The 13,715-nt window shown below is 39.9% G+C and overlaps 1 non-coding gene across 1 annotated transcript; it reads right to left on the bottom strand.

The window, feature by feature from the left end:
• Nucleotides 1-720: 720 nt before the first annotated feature.
• TRNAR-CCU (transfer RNA arginine (anticodon CCU)) lies at nt 721-793 on the bottom strand. The gene has a single exon. It is a non-coding gene; the product is annotated as a tRNA-Arg (tRNA).
• Between the last annotated feature and the right edge of the window lie 12,922 nt (nt 794-13,715).

The following is a 13,715-nucleotide window of genomic DNA, read 5'->3' as shown; positions in this document are numbered from 1 at the left end:
ACATTATAAAATTTGAACCACCCGAATAATGTGCGTGTCGCGCTCTCTGTTAGCAAGTACATGTATATAGATACTTGCCATAATTAATAGTTCTCAATATTGTAGCAATATTGAGAACCGTTTCAACAAGTAGGCTATAATTAACAATTTAGTGAAACAACATATGCTTTCGCTGTTTGGTTTCTATTTATTATTGCTATCCTCATTTCTCAATTAAAGCAACGAGATGTGAGGTATTTACACATTCAATTCTAATGATTATTCAAAAATTACGAGTTGACTATCACTAACGTTTCTTTTGTACTTTAGTCACCTTCTGTCCATTCTATACAAACGTATGCATAAAAATTCGGTTGTGTTATAAGACTTTTAGCCCAAGCAGATGCATTCGTTCAATCACTTTATATGCGATATTGACTGAGGCTCTGTTGGCAAGTTACAAGTTACCCTCGGATATTATCGTTACACCCATTCCACCATAAATAATATTTTGGTCTGATTGAACATTCACCATTTCTTAGCATTTATAATTCAGTTTTTGCCACAACAAGAAGTATACACATTCGGTTAGAATATAAAGACTGTGTTACATATATACATATACGAATACACAAATTATTAGCAACCTATTAACTCTAACAACCACGACTATAAAAACAAGCATTGCTCGTTACGGTAGAGAAAAAGTCACCGAAAAGAAATTAGATAAAAGTCACACGCGACCCTCGGCGGGACTCGAACCCGCAATCCCCGGTTTAGGAGACCGATGCCTTATCCATTGGGCCACGAGGGCGGACAGTGTGTCGGTGGACGTGGCACCGTTACTCAGCAAAACATTGCAGACCGGACGCGACTACTTCACAGTCACTATTAGATTCATATTTGATACTAACGTACTAATTAAAGCTTTTATATCCGAAAAACAATAACAAGACTGGTTGCGGTCTGCTAAATTGTTTGATGAATGAATTTGATGAGTCACTAATAATAATACTACTACTTTAATAAGTTACTAATAATTATCATTAGAAAATAATGTCTGATTTATCAAGGTGTTGAACCCATTCGCGGAAATAGAGCTTTCGCCGAGCCATTCCAATACTGTGCTTAACTCTACTCGTGTACGTCATACCATAATAAATTTTACTGTTCTAATTGTTTTCCTTATTTTCATTAATGGCAACACGGCCACGTCAATGTGTGAACAGGATTATTTTAGTCATGTTTAATTATCGGATTTGGGAAATCAATCAGATATTCATCAATCTTTAAAACCGTGCCACGAAAGCAGTATTGCACACTGCTACGCCTAAAACGACCACTAGAATTCAAGTGTGCATACACCAGCACATAGCTACCATGGAACTATGTTTTTTTGCTTTCAGGAAAGATTGGCTTATATTCATCCATATTTGCCAGTAAACGACATACATTCTGTCAAGGATTCGCTTGAAAAGTGTCTGAGTGCTTCGATTTTTGAATCTGAAAGTAGCTCTAGTCTTGTTTAGAATTCATATATAATGTTTGTCCTTTGCTTGTTGATTTCAAGCGCCTCTTTTAATGGTTTACTGGCGTATGGTTGATGTACGACGGTTGATTACGAACGGCTAACGTATCTCATACAATATGCATTGTACAATTTATGTAGGCAAGGGGAACTAGCGGAGAGCATGCTCTATACTGAAAGCTAAATCCGTGCTACAAAATGCTTTGATTAATTGTTTCTTATTCATGAAGTCAGCAATGAATGGGTGAGGGTTTACGGTTCGCTTTTTTCGGAAACCAAATGTTTTTAAAGACGCAGCAGTAATCGCCATCAGATACACATTGAGAACATAGGGCTAAGAACATTTAGCAAGTTACATGGGGTTTCGCCTTGACCCACATCAATTCTAGAAAAAGAAGCAAGTTTATCAAATTGACTAGTGCGGACAAAGTGTGCGATGTATCAGTAAACCAATCGATAGTGAATACTCGTAATCATTCCGAAATAAAATTATGAGATAAAGATGCGTCAATGAGTTTCGTTCTCAAATACCTAACGATATTTAGATACACCTGCATTTTTATCTACCCTTTGTAATTATTATAGTGCTTTACGTGTATGCTTTTATAAATGGCTGAGGCTGACTACAAAATAGACAATAACCAGATCATTTTCAGATATCATATTGTTGTCTCCCAGTGTACAGGTTTACGCGATCTATCTACGTGATTTATCTAGTAAAACGGATTTAAACCAAGGCCCCTTGATCTATCGTCAAAGGCTATTGGTATCAACTAGTATTTCTCATATGCTTCGTTGTCGCTCAAAAAAAGCAATAACAAGCATTGTTCTCCGACGTTTTTGCTACTAAATGTTTACGTTTCACTAATATTCGCTACTGTTAGTTAGGGATAAGATCGCGTGCGAATCAGGGATTTTTCAGTTTGCGACAGCATGTTCTACCACTGAACTATATTTTTATGGTTTGTAATAGCATATTTACTTCTACCAGGTAGAACTAATTTTAATTTAGGCTAATATAGGCCTTTTTAATTTAAACTAATATAAGCGAGAAGGTCATGTATTCTTCTATAGATTTTACATCGCTTCATTTAGTTTATATCTTTAGACCTGATCTGCTGTACATTATAGCCATACGAGTTTTTGAAGGGCAGGGCTATTAGTTTTCGGGTCATCTAGGCAATACGAAGTACTTCAATTTAAGGATCTGTCAATTCGGCCATTTTCTACTTTTAACATTAGCAGGCAGACTAGCCACAAACTCGGTCTGTCCATTAAACGTCAGTAGTATAAGAAATACTTTGATGAAGCCGGGTCCAAACCCACCCACCCAGATCCTTCGTTTTTCGAAAGGTATTTAAAAGTCGATACAAATTTGTTAAATATTTGGGAATTGCATTCAATAAGCAACTTCATCTTCTCACTAGGGCTCAAGCGGAAAAAAAATACGCTGTCTTTGTATCTATACGCTGGAAGCACGATCCTAAAACAATTTATTATTGATTTTACCAGAGGGTTTTTTTTTTTACTGACATACATTGACCCACGGTTGTGGCATTTGCTTCCGCAATGCTATATATATATATATATATGTATATATATATAAGTGATCTCGATATCTTGTTTGGTAGCACAACTTAATCGTTCGCATATGAAACCATTTCTAACTCCGTCCAAGTAACATCATATGCTGCAACTTATGTTCTTAAAATCAAAATTACCGTTTGCTTTGGCATTTTGGGCACTCTAGCCTCATTGTACTTGCAATCGGTGTATTATACTTACTGCTTACTTGCTATATATTTAAAGAACGATCTAATTATATATACGATATAATTTTTACAATTTTTAAGAGAAAAATGATTTCAAACTATTCACGATCAATGACAACGGCAAAAGTAGTATCAACTAGAAGAAAAAGAATAAATAGTTAAAGAAAAAAAAAGAGAGGTAGTGAGAGAGGCAATGCGGAACCTAAAATTTAATTTTTTCGATATAAAAAGTATCGATATCCCTTGTTATCGTCACTGAATCATGGTAATTTGTCTGTTTTTGAACGCCTCCTTTTTATAACCATATCGTTTTGTGTCAGTAACTTATTTATTTTAAGATACTTTAATGAAGTTTCTATGTCGAACGGTTTTATATGACAATTTGGCGATTTTCAGGTTTCGCGTATTGATCAGGTTTGACGATTGCTTCAGTGTCCGCATTAACTCAGCATAGTATACCCCTTCAGTTGCGACATCTTCTCTCCCGATTAATATGCGAAATTTGATTTGATCTTTTTCATTTGGTTTTACGTCAACTGTTGTCTCTCTTCCCTTGTTTTTCTTTGTTGTCCATAAAAAAATCATCATATTGGAAGCTACACCATTTTATTCAGTCTGCCTTCTTAGACAATGAACTTGCCACCAGGGTGGGTAAGCCGGGGCGATCGATGGATTTTATCGTCCGCTTCTTTGCCATTTACCTGACTCCCCACCACTTAGCGTTTTGGAGTGGCGGTATACTTGATGTGTGTCCGGTTTATTACCGTAAGTGGTACGTTCTTAATAGACCAATTCTGACTAAACGCGATGGCGCCAGCATGTCCTGCATAAGAGCAATCGATGCTGTGGACGAAGGTGATTGATTATTGTTGCCAATGTTGCTGCTACTGCTGATGAGAGCGACTCGCCCCGATGCACTACCTTCATCGACATACAGCCACAATGGTGCGACAGACGCTTAGTGAGGTACTGAACAATTAAGTTATACGTAAATATGTCCAACACGTCTCCGAAAACTGAGCGTACGCACCTCAATAATTCCGTAATGGTGTCCAAAGAAACAGCACAGTCAGAAGTTGGGCATTTGAAGCCCCGAAAGCGGATCGGCCAAAAAACTTCAATGCATATCTGAAATAGCTGTTAACGGCGAGAATCGGTAAAGCTGATCCGATAGAGCTACTAGCAGCTAAGAAGTGTTGATCGAGCGGAAAAGAGGCATGTGCAGATGACTTGGAAGATTACGTACTACAAAGCTAGGACCATCACCTAGATCAATATCAGCACGACTCTGGCAGCTCGATGTCATTAAGCCCCACCAGACCCATCACAGTCGAAAACCACGATAGCAAACTTAATGCCACCGCCATCATTTCCACACAGTAAACGCATTGGAAGAAGGCTGCATCTATCCGTGTGTAAGAAGCGCGAAGTGATGTGCGAAGTTAAGAGCAAAGCCAACTACATGTATATATCTGTGTGGGGCATTTAGTTGGTGCCTCATTGAAACGGAACTAAAGACTGAGCGAGGGGCTCAGATGGATTCAAAACGAGTGGACTAGACAAAATGGGGGAAAAGAAAGTCAACGCATCAACGAGCGATCAGAAACGAAGTCGTGACACCGTTTTTCTAAGACCAACGATGCCAGCCAATGGTATCTCATCATACGTTCGGATTTTCAGGAAGGAGAGGAGTAAAAGAAGGTCGCAAGATATCGGGGGCTAGCAAAGCGTTTTCGGGGGTGGGTCATGACACCTGCACCGCCATCGAACTGACTCCAGTGGCGCCTCTGTGAGCTGCCGTCTGTGTGCGTGGTCGTTCAGTCTCTTTTGCCTTCTGCGCTTTTCTATAATAGCTTATAGTTGCTGGTGCTCTGTTTTTGCCGCCGTGACTTGGCAGGGTTAGATGCGGCATCGTCGCTAACGGTAGCCATTTCGCCGCTGGGGGCGGTGTTGATGCAGTGGCGGCCGTCTTGGTAATCCAACAAAGTCCAACGATTAGCCCTGCGGCACCACTGTAGTCCTATGATGATTGTGACTATAATGATGCTGACGATGATTATTTCAACCCCAGCGCCCTCCCCTATGTTTGCTTCGTTCTTATGCACACGCGCATGTACGATTATATGCAGCCTCACAAATCGCGGTGGCCTCGGCTGGCAGCGGTAGCTGCTGAGCTACCAGTTTGTCACAGAACGATATGACGTCGTGCTGCTGAAACCCCTACCGCTGTGGCCGACAACTGAACTTCCGTTGTTCGTTCGTAGCGGTTCGAAACAAGACGTCAATACGTATTTGATTCAGTGGCGCCACGAGTAGAAGTTGCATCGCTTGTGGTAGTTAAGGGCGAACTGTGCAAAAATGGTAGATAAAACATACTGACAATGGCCGTTGACAAGAGATCCGCGTTACATTTGACTTCATTAGGCGGATGCGGCGACGGATGTTTTTGGAGACGACGACGACGAAAAAGCAAAAGCCACGTCAATCGTGGCGCCATTTTCTATGGCGGGTGTTTATCTTTTACCTCGTGTCGAGCGCAAGGGTTTTTGTTACGGTCTTCCAACTAATATAATTTTAACACAACATATCTTTTTCTTTATAACGGTACACCTTTTTTTTACGTGAATTGACATGTGTCGCTTCACGCACTCCATAGTGGCACAATCATTGCTAGTATTCGGTACCTGTGACACGAGCATTTCCTATTTGGCTAGAATGTACCTCAACGGAATGCTCATACGTCAGAAAAGTCGCCACTTCTGTCGTTAGCGTGTCGTCAATTCAGCCGATGCCAACGAATTCGCTATTTCTGATTGTCGCTCCTTGTTGCGGCTGTAAATTTGTAATGGTATTGCAAATGTAGTTCAAGGGCCTTTTTGAATATATTTTCCAATTGAATCTATTCTGAGTATGAGTGTCAGACTATGCAGGAATGTATAGTCGAACGAAGGAGTGTGTAGTATGATAATAGGCCAATTTGATTTTAGCGCATAGACAACCAAAATAACACATGTATTTCGTAACGGCTACACGAAGTAAACCTCACCTCGGTGTATTTCAATGTGTCCCTCCAAGTTATTTTATAATGCTTACGCAAAATCGCAGTTATAAGGTGGGAAAATACGTTTGAGATACCAGTACTGTAACTCTTACGTAAAAGCTGCCTATTGCAAGCTGTTGTAAAAGCGAAATTTAATAGATTCTAACAGTTCTTAATAATTGTGGACAAGCGTGATTGCTCCGCGTAAGCTAATATGTAATGGCATAGCACATTCGATAAAAAAAGTAAGAAAGTAACATGATAACGTTTTTTTTTTTTCTTATTTCACTTATATTATCGGAGATTCTGGTCTCCTCTTGACTTTTAAATTAGAGCAAACATTAATAAGCCAGTTACGACATCGACGAACCTCAGCTACCTTAATACTTTCTACATTACTCCTTCAGACATCAGATTAATTGTACCCCACATGAAATGTTTACTGTTTACACAACCTGATTGTAACTGGCCAAGAGCTCGCAATTATACTTATTTTTGTAATATTCAAATAAATGAATTGAAGTAACACCCAATATGGCACCCACGATATTGATGAATCACGTATACCTTTATTCCAGAAGCCAACCATTATTAGCAAGTGCCAAAAACGGAAGATAGATAGGCTTATTTTGAGAGGTAAGCTGAAGGCAATAATTTTCGTAATCTAAGGATCTATGCGAGATGCGCACGCTTAACATTTCCTCGATATAGACGGTGTACCTTATGCCTTTGGCAAAACTTCTCTCGAAATATAGTAGCTTTTATAGAGACATATGTAGGCCGAACGAGTTGTTTGAAACGGTCTACTGGGACGTAGTAGACCGATACGTCTGATTGTGATCCATAATTAGTTGCGTTATCACTAGAATGAGTGGCACCGTTAAGTGGTACCACTTAGTACCATGGGTTTGTTGAAGAAAGAACGCGCACGTAAAGTAAGGCCACAGCAGCAGCATATTTAATGTGAGTTGTAACAGTATTATTATTCGTATATAGACGCCAGTAATGGCCTACCCTGTAGTCATCTACAGGAGAAAAGCGTCCATAGAAGTTAAGGTTTTTCGTACATGAATCAAGTGTGATTTCATAATGGTTCTATAAGTAAGTGTCCTAAATGCCAAGCTGAGGCGATAGAACTCTATAACGAAAAACGACCTTTAGAAGCTTATCTTGGCCTATTATTATACATACCTTTATGTCATAATGGATATAACATTGCTGTTGCTTTGAACGTTTTATAAACAGGTCAAGTTTCTTAAATTTAACGTTTAAAACTCATTTAATTTCCAATTACGCACTACACTTAGGAAGAATTGAAAGTATGCTTAGAATCACACGGAATAACTTTAATTATAGTTGGCAATGTACGTGAGTGTACTTTTTGTGAAGGCATGAATTTAAATAATTTCAGACATCCAAATAATGGTCACGTATCATATCTTTCTTTAGTTGTAATCTAGTATTTTCCAATCGAGTCTGAGATTCTTTATTATTAAGTTTGTTACGTTTCAGCTAAGGAGTAATAAAAACATTTTTATGCTGTTATGACATTCTTATGACTTTTTGAAGTTCTTCGGCTACTCCTGCGGTGTAAACAGCTTTCCAAAATGACTTCTTCTGTATAGCATCAATGACGTGACCCACTATAGCGTCTTTTTTTTTTTTTATAGAGTGCCTCGGTAATGCAGTTTACGTATGACCAGCACCATTGCACTATGATATTTATCTTGCGTGAGTCGAGTATGAGGTAAAGCCCCGTCGGTTGCCGAGATCAGCACTCACTAATTCTTAATCGTCAGAATTCACTGCAGTTACTCAGATCTTCATTTCATAATACTATAGGCTAATAGGACGTAGTAACTAGTGCCGCCGGATAATCTGACCAGCATCATCCTAGTTGGGCTCTCCAGTTTTTCGGCCGAGCTAGTCTCCTTCGAGCGTGCTCCGAATCTAGCAACGCATCGCTTGCCATGTTGCTTGACCTTAGCTTCACGAGCCGTCTGTTATTGTTCAAGATTTCTTTTGCCAGAGTTTCATCCGCCTCCGAATATTCTCACGACCGGATGATGAAGGCTGTGAATCCCCTCATGATGACTAATAAAAACAATCCCATTTCTTTCGCGCTTTGTTATTTTTTTTAACGTAAATAACCGCCATATAGGGCGCTAGCATGCCTTGTCTCGTATCTTGTAGGTTCGCAGTGCATAGGATACTAATTTTAGATGGAGCCTTATTAAGTTTATGAAAATATCTTTGAAAAGACGTATTACCCGTGAAGTTGTAGATAAGACTTATAACGGGAATTTCAGGCCTCTATGTTACAATGAATGTTGTTTACCGCAGTGTCCGGAACAAAATTAGGTATTGCTCCCACTCTTCTTGCCACGTTCCCGAAATTTTGCCGTCCGCATCCTCCGTCGGATCGTGCACTAGCGAGTTGGGTATTGCTGGACTTATTTGGGCTTTACCCAACAGACCTATAAAACGGCAAAGTGAGCATATGCTACCCATGCCATGCCGCTCAAATTCGTGATCACCTACCGCTTATAACACGTGATATCAGTACCCATATTCTTGCTACTCAAGTCGTGTAAGATTTTAGATCTAATAATCCTAGATCGAATGGCGTTCATCAATTGCTTTATTAACATTCTAGTTGATCTGTGAAAATGGTCTTCACATTGCCAACCATTGTGAGGATACGTTGTTGGGTGCTCGTAATGATTTAGGTTCAAATCTAGGCGTAGACGCTGTTCGTCTTGTGCTGGAAGCCAGGCGTCTGACGGAATGCCTAGCGGCTTCTAGGGCTAGGTATAAAATACACCTAAACGTACCGATCCAGTCTTGTAGTTGACTGGACGGCCGAATTCCGAACAGCTAGATCTGCTATATACAAAATTCCGGTTACCCGCCTATTGGTTATAAACGCACTTTTTCGTTTGAGTGGATTCAAACGAGACTCAATAAATTTAGGGAAGTAGATAGTTATGGTATGGGATGTATCCATTGAACAAAAAAGCGAAGACAGCATAAATACAAGAGAAAAAGGATCACAATATAGTCTCTATCAGATAACAAAAACTCTAGGCTCGGGTGCCATCTGTCCAGACGCTGTCAGGTTACTTCCAGGCACGTAAGATAAGGTTACCATTTATCAAGCGACATTCATTCGCCTATTCGAAATTGCAGGAATTTCTAATTCGTGTCTACCGATATCTCAGGAGGAAACTTTACTCTCCTGTGAGACTATTACCTTGAGTTTATTAAAAATTGTTGTTTAACTATGGAAATTTACATTTGGGGATAGCTGTGCTTTCCTAAGTAGTGCAGTGGTCAATATATATATACTTGGCCAAAGACCAGGGTCACATCAGCGGACGTTAAGAACGCGTTTTTTTAGATTTGTTGAATTAGATTTTACATTACTAAACAATATATTCCAGAAAGGGATTATAGGTGCGTATTGGTCTTTATGCGAGGCTGCTGGACTTGAGCAAGTAATAAGAAATACTCAAAGCGTTTGCTTGGTAGTATAGGGAACAACTTGCCGCAATAGATGTACAACATTGTGTATGGGATTAAGCGAATCGCTTATAGGTAAAGAAAGAATGCTTGAATTAAACATAACGTCAAAACGCGTCGAGCACTTCGTATTTCTTACGTTTGTCAGACACCAGCATGAACTGTAATAGGCGTAAACGGGAAAAAAAAAAATGCCCGCCGTATTTATGTGGTAATAAGCCATAGATACACGCTACAAGAAGAGCCATTTCCAATTAAATAAAATCAAATATCCCTATATAGCACCTATAAGGGACTAGTATCGCAAAGGAGAATGACTAGAATAGAAAAGTCGCGGTATGAATCGCACATTCATGAATCATCTTCCTGGATTGTCAGCCAATCAAAATGTTACCAACTTCCCCAATTATCCGATCTAGACTCTTCTTGTGTCTTTAAAATGTCCAATGACATTTGGCTACATGTCAGCGTGCTTCAAGCATATAGAAGAGTTCCTCAGTTCAGATAGTCGCCGGTCACAGCGGAGTGACTGACAGTCGCTCAGGATTACAATAGAGCTTTTAGAAAATATACACAAAGGGTACGAACGACGCAACTTGAAAGTATTCATCGTCAATCACTTTGGATGGTCGATTACATCATACCAAAACGACTCATCATTGAAAAAATTATCCCATCTATTATATATTCCTATTGTATATATATATATATATATATATATATATATATATATAGATATGTCCTATTGTTATTTATACAGCAGTAAAAATCAGCAGCATTAACAACAAAGCAATTAACTGCAATAGCGCGATTTTAATTTGAATTTGCTGAATGTTAACTCTGATTTAGACTATTTCCGTTAGCTCTACGTTTGGCAAGCAGCAGTGCTATCACATTCTATAATTCGCGTATCGTATCAAAGAAAAATAATATTCGTTCAGTCGCACCTGTAGGGTACTATCCGATCAATAAAACGGGTCGGCCTGTTAAAATGGCTATGTCGACATCCTTTCCAGTGTCCGGGTGGATACGGCAGCATCAGTACCCAACACTGGCCAAGATCGAAGGCCGAAACAGCGATAAAGTAACCGGCCAGTCGCTACTAGACCCTGTCGTTAATTCAGTTTCGTTCTTGGTGATTGTTAGACATTTTCGTCGTTTTTTCTGTCAGGCAGAGAATGAAAGAGAAGAAGAGCTAAGACTAAAGCCAAAGTATCTATCTAACGTTGTGTTATCCTTTCGAATTGTAACTCGTTGCTGTTGTTTGTCATTTCGATGGAGGTGGCCGTTTCACTGTCCGCTGGCTTTTGCTGCCGCTGGTTGAGCTCTGGATTTTCTCTGGCTTTCGACCGGATCATCTCCGACACTTCAGTCGTTCTTTTTTCGTTTGCTCCTCTCACCTGGCATCTAGCTGTTCTAGCGGGGATCACACAGAATTGGCAGTGCGGATTTGGAGACCTGCTCAATGCCACCAAAAATGCTGTCTACAGCATTTTCTGTCGATAGCTGTTTGTTATCTACCCACCTTTTCCTCTGCGACGGTCAACTAGCTAGCCCTCTGCGCTTTTGAGTGTCAGTGGTCAGACACGCTCAGGAAGCGTCAGAAATAAGAAGGAGTTCACGTGTACAACACGTAGGAGTGTATGAAGCATCGTGATAACGAAAATCGAAGCACCCATGCGGTGTAGAGTTTCTATAGTGTTCTGCTTCGAGGCCCGGCACAATATTATCCCGTCTCCCTCACAAGCGGTTAGTTGCGGTAATCCGCAATTCATCGGTTTCGGGAAGAATCGATGATGGAAGACGCAATCAGCGCTGGTGCATGTAGTAAACTACAGCACAAATCCTTCATGAAAGATGTTAGAGAAAAGATTTTAGGTCTAGGGTAGTTGCTATCAGGCTCATTGTATTCACTCTCTAAAATTAATGAGTTTCAGTTACTGAAAGTCAGGTCGATATAGTTGGTAATGACACATATACTCAATAAGAACGTTATTGTAGCCAGGCGTAGCTCGCGGAGCTAACTAACTAGTTATCATCCGGGTTTTCAAGAAGCAAACTTTATCAACTTGAAAAAAGAGATTACCCACAAGTTGTAACTACGAATCCGACAAAGCCCAAGAAAATTATCGAGTTTAGCTACGAGACAAAGAATAAAGCTACGAGAAATAGATAATTAGGTGTTCAGCGAAGTCTTGGTGTGTGCCGGCAAAAAGTTGAATTAAGTAAATAGGAGTTACTGATGTATATATGCTTGAGCATAAGAGCGTGTTAAGCTCGAGCAAGACGGTCGACGAAGGGAAAGATTACAGGGAAAGCTATTGACGCCGAATTATAACAGGCAATAGAATCTTAGTCTCAAAACTTTTAAAGTATTACACAAAATGGCGCCTAAAAGTTACGACATTTCAGTCATTCCTGATATCATACAGAGAGGAAGCGGAAATGTTATACACACACCATTCCTTTGGCTAGTTATCGCGATTCGTACGAAATAGTTTCAATTTTTGTGTGCGGCACAACGTTGGGTTCGTTGACCTTGAAACTTCGGATCGACGAAATAGTCACCGCAGCTTCATCAACAGCAACGATGGCATCAGTTACGATAATAGCGAACCCGAACTATGTATCTGGTACTTACCGCGTCACTCAGATAAGACAAAACCCAGTCAGCCCATTAGGGTTTCGGGAGATGGGTGCAGCTAAAGACTACTGTGAGACATTGCTTAAGTTCAAATGGCAGCCTACGAATAGACCGTTACACGATCGGGAATTAAAAAGATCCAGAAGGTCAGTTGCTTACAATTCTGAGAGCATCAAGCTCGTCATTAACGGAAGACCATCCTAGCGCTAAGCGTTTGGTCTGTGTTTTTGAGGTCAAATATTAGGTGATTGTGTTTGTGTTATTCGACGTTACATTCGAGCTTATTACATTATATATATATATATATATATAGATGTTTTTCAGGTTTATCTAATCAGGAAATATTTTCTCTCTGCAAGTGTTTAAAAAACAAAAAGTTCCACAAGTGCTGCGTTGCTACTTTTAAAAATATTGCCGGGTTAATCACAATGTTGTAGAAATAGCTGAGCATGACGATGGCAATTATGTCCAACCTCAGTGTCTAAAGCAACAAAATGTACTTGGAGATCGCTGACCGCTACTGTCACTTCATCGGTTGTTTGCAATGCGTTTTTAGGAGAAAAAAGATCCACTACGGGGACTTTTCTATGCAGACCTTCGAAGGGTTATGTACTCAATGCAGACCTAACGGATTCCATTTAAGAACGTACTATTGACTTCCAGCAACAGATCGATAGTCAATAACGAGCTTAGACGGAAAGAACTCTTGCTCGTATAACTTTTGTTGACACGCGCTTGATTCTTTTATTAGATCTTCAAACGTGTTCCAGTCGAACACGCATTATCGGCCATCTGCGGACCCATCGTTATATGCGAAGCAAGAAATACTGACAATATAGGAGGGTTACATCTCCTGTTAAAGCAACTGTCCCAAATCACATGTAAAAGCAAGCCGTTTCTAAGAATACATCTGCATATTAACTATCACACTCTTCAATGAACGTCCTGACATATACACTGCCTGTGGACAGACAGCATTAGCAATGCTGTTGCTTGTTAAAGTAAAACAAATCTGTAGCAACAATGGACTACGTGAAGCTGGCCAATAAGTAAAAACATTTTACTAAGATAAGGCTTTCCCCTGACGTCCCTGTGTGGCGACACAGCTCCGCAATAAAGGCCCAAAAGAAATCGGCTGGCTTAAACTGGATAATTCGCTTGAAGAGGGCCACGCCAGTGACAACTGGCGTCCGTAATGCATATCTTTAGCACCATTGGCACCAGAGAGAT

Source organism: Varroa destructor, unplaced genomic scaffold (genome assembly GCF_002443255.2).
Source record: "Varroa destructor unplaced genomic scaffold, Vdes_3.0 BEIS01000007.1, whole genome shotgun sequence".
Classification (NCBI taxonomy): Eukaryota; Metazoa; Arthropoda; class Arachnida; order Mesostigmata; family Varroidae; genus Varroa; species Varroa destructor.
This window is presented reverse-complemented; position numbering and strand designations above follow the sequence as displayed.